The following is a 4,091-nucleotide window of genomic DNA, read 5'->3' as shown; positions in this document are numbered from 1 at the left end:
TGAAGTTCATCCATGACGGTCGAGACAGACGACCGTCGTGTATCCATGGCTATTACTCCCTCTAACATTTCCCGTGTTTTTAGTTTATTGAAATAATGTCCTGCACATTTGTCCTGTGCATAGCCTACTGCAGGCCTTGTTGACTAGATTTAGAAGAGATTTTGAAGCTATTGCTGCTGAAATGATCGATTATTTTAAAGGGGAAAAGCCGTCATTTAACATGCAAGTCAATGGGTGAGAAGCAGAGATTGCCAGGCGCTGCCAGGCCTGGGTGTGACTAACTTCGCACCACCAGTCACAGAGTGGAGTGGGTGGGGCTTAGCGAAGGGTCCATTCAGCAGCACCCAGTCATCACATTCAAACAACGCATATATACTGGAGATTTCAAAAGGCGCTCCTAGTCTCAAAGCTCCTCCTGTCCTCATTTTCAACCAATCACAAGCTGATCCGTCGTTGCCGAGCGGACAGCTACAGCGCATATTATAGTAGGTCACACAGTACAGGGAAATCAATTCGACAATATCTGCTTTCAGTACAAAACCATATTTCACAGTGAAGTTTTGTTATGAGATTAATACTTTGCACATTATACACTTTAGAATAATACCAAGAATCACATCCCCATGCATCTGTAAACAATAGTTAACTCAATGAGGCTTTTAATGACACAGAAATCAATTCAGAGTGAATACTTTTGACCTTTTGGCTTTTCTCTTTGTTAACAACACAAGTCATAGTTATCAAAACTTTAATCATTTCAACAACTCATTTAAAAGGTTCTTAGTATTATTATTTTGCCAGCATTATAGTTAAACTCTTAAATCCCTCCACCCTCTCCAAAAGGTGGCTGTCTTGCAGACATCTTGTCCCTGGATTACCATCCACTACGCATTCACTGTCTGTGGCCAGCCGCCTCTCACAAGGGGACAATGGTTATTTTAATACGTTCAAATTAAGACAAAAGCATGGCTCTGTGGTTACAGTGTGTCGACACCTAGGTTCTGAAGTTCTACATATCAGTGAGGAACAAAAGGTTTGGGTGTGGGGGAATGCAAAGTTGATCGCCTCTCAGCCTAAATAAGCAAATGGGTTATTTTCCAATCCAAGCACTGTTAACTGCAAAACCCAGAATCACCTAGTACTGTATCTCAATATGAAATGAAATTACTTATATCGAACACCGTGCTTATGTTTAAAAACGATACTACAGCAGTCTGATGGCAGCTAGCAGAAAAGGAAGTTTGTACCGCTCTGTGTTCATCCACGGGAGAGTGAGGCGACAGACAGACGGTTGAATTGACAGGAAACACATTGAAGATACTCAGTTACAACATGAACGGCAGATGAAAGGTGTGTGTGTGTGTGTGTGTGTGTGTGTGTGTGTGTGTGTGTGTGTGTGTGTGTGTGTGGGGAAGCTACTTTGAAAGCGTACCTTGTAAAGCTACATTTAGTTCCACCCGCGTCACGGGGTGTATGTGTGTGTGTGTGTGTGTGTGTGTGTGTGTGTGTGTGTGTGTGTGTGTGTGTGCGTGGGGGGGGGGGGGGGGGGTCAAGACAGCCAGTTAAAAAAACAAAACTTCTGGTACTTTTGAATTAATAGCGTTTCGGCGTCAAGCCCTCCTCAGCGTGTTAAGAAAGTTGTCAGTGGTGTTGTGTGTACCAGGAGGGACTAATAGACAGACCGACATGACAAAGACTTCAGCTGCTGTCTCCAGGGCTCTGCCTGTGTGTGTGTGTGTGTGTGTGTGTACAGTGTGTGCCATATGTGTGTGTGTGGGCGTGGGCGTGCGTACATAAGGCGCGTTGGAGATCGAGGTGCTGTTTAAATACAATATTCATCTGTCTTTATTCTCTCTCTTGTTTGAACTTGTTTGGCTGAAAACAAAGTGGAGACAAACACGTCTTCTCTTTTCTCTCTCTCTCTCTCTCTCTCTCTCTCTCTTCTCTTCTCTCTCTCTCTCTCTCTCTCTCTCTCTCTCTCTCTCTCTCTCTCTCTCTCTCTCTCTCTCTCTCTCTCTCTCTTAGACACACCCAGTGAAACACATGATGCGTCGGTACATTCAACCATTTAGACACGACAACAACTCAGTGAACTGAACAGTCTGGACTCCATGTTGTTTTACCATGTTGGATTAAAGCATAAAGATTAATTTAGGGTAAGTGTTATTAATCAGGTCTGTACGGAGGTTAATGTAAGGTAATCATACTGCTAGTCCGCTGTTATGAAGGTTAATGCTGTTTAAGTGTTATATGCAATATATTAGAACTACTTGTTATCGTCTATAAAAGTTTGTTTTAAGATACAAACAATGAAGGAGAACTTTGAATATTACCCTCCCCTGCTCTGTCTCTCCTCTCTCTCTCTCTCTCTCCCCCTCCCTCCCTCCCTCCCTCTCTCATGCTCATGCTTCAACTTACCATTGTGTGTGTGCATGTGTGCGTGTGTGCGTGCATGCGTGTGTTGAGACAGTTTCCTGTAATCTACTCATACTGTCATGTGGTTTGTTTGCGGTCGCTCCAGGAAAGCTAAAACAAAGACCCGCTCCAACTCTGCTTCAGATTGGCTTACCATGATATTTGACACTATACTTCAACCAATCATCTCGCATCATGTCATCATCACCTAAACCAATCAGAGGCAGAGTAGGGTCGGGTCATATGTACTGTAGTGAGGTTAGAGTGAGAGCACATCGCTGGATGATAATAATCATTATAATCCTATGAAGATGTTCATTATTTTCACATTTCACAAGTAACGAGTAACTATTCATTTAAATGTCTGTAATTTTAACTGTTAGTGAACTGGAAAAGTCATGAATTCATTACTTAGAGAACTTAAGACCATTATAAAATAATGTGAATTCAAAACATTTTCACATTTTCATGTGAAGGACCCTCAAACTGACATTTTTTGTTTACTGTTGCTATAGATCTATGTTTACTGGTATTATAGATCTATGTTTACTGGTGCTATAGATCTATGTTTACTGGTGCTATAGATCTATGTTTACTGGTGCTATAGATCTAATGTTTACTGTGCTATAGATCTATGTTTATTGGTGCTATAGATCTATGTTTATTGGTGCTATAGATCTATGTTTACTGGTGCTATAGATCTATGTTTACTGGTGCTATAGATGTATGTTTACTGGTGCTATAGATGTATGTTACTGGTGCTATATATCTATGTTTATGGTGCTATAGATGTATGTTTACTGGTGCTATATATCTATGTTTATTGGTGCTATAGATCTATGTTTACTGGTGCTATAGATCTATGTTTACTGGTGCTATAGATCTATGTTTACTGGTGCTATAGATCTATGTTTACTGGTATTATAGATCTATGTTTACTGGTCGCTATGTTTATTGGTGCTATAGATCTATGTTTACTGGTGCTATAGATCTAGTTTACTGGTGCTATAGATCTATGTTACTGGTATTATAGATCTATGTTTACTGGTGCTATGTTTATTGGTGCTATAGATCTATGTTTATTGGTGCTATAGATCTATGTTTACTGGTGCTATAGATCTATGTTTACTGGTGCTATAGATCTATGTTTACTGGTATTATAGATCTATGTTTACTGGTGCTATGTTTATTGGTGCTATAGATCTATGTTTACTGGTGCTATAGATCTATGTTTACTGTGCTATAGATCTATGTTACTGGTGCTATAGATCTATGCTTATTGGTGCTATAGATCTATGTTTACTGGTGCTATAGATCTATGCATACTGGTGCTATAGATCTATGTTTACTGGTGCTATAGATCTATGTTTAATGGTGCTATAGATCTATGCATACTGGTGCTATAGATCTATGGTTTACTGGTGCTATAGATCTATGTTTACTGGTGCTATAGATCTATGTTTACTGGTGCTATAGATCTATGTTTACTGGTATTATAGATCTATGTTTACTGGTGCTATGTTTATTGGTGCTATAGATCTATGTTTACTGGTGCTATAGATCTATGTTACTGGTGCTATAGATCTATTTTACTGGTGCTATAGATCTATGCTTATTGGTGCTATAGATCTATGTTTACTGGTGCTATAGATCTATGCATACTGGTGCTATAGATC

At 39.8% G+C, this 4,091-nt stretch overlaps 1 protein-coding gene across 1 annotated transcript in view; it reads left to right on the top strand.

Annotated features, from left to right (window-relative positions):
* Positions 1 to 2,037: 2,037 nt before the first annotated feature.
* The window catches only part of LOC308089515 (protein NLRC3-like), a 67,476-nt gene continuing 65,422 nt past the window's right edge, over positions 2,038 to 4,091 (top strand). Inside the window, exon 1 of the mRNA XM_080434287.1 lies at positions 2,038 to 2,156. The gene's annotated coding sequence lies outside the window, so the exon portion shown is untranslated. The remainder of the gene's footprint in view (positions 2,157 to 4,091) is intronic.

This window comes from Gymnoscopelus braueri (genome assembly GCF_963280865.1).
Source record: "Gymnoscopelus braueri genome assembly, chromosome: 7".
Classification (NCBI taxonomy): Eukaryota; Metazoa; Chordata; class Actinopteri; order Myctophiformes; family Myctophidae; genus Gymnoscopelus; species Gymnoscopelus braueri.
The sequence above is the reverse complement of the archived record's forward strand: the minus strand, read 5'-3'. Positions and strand labels throughout refer to the sequence as shown.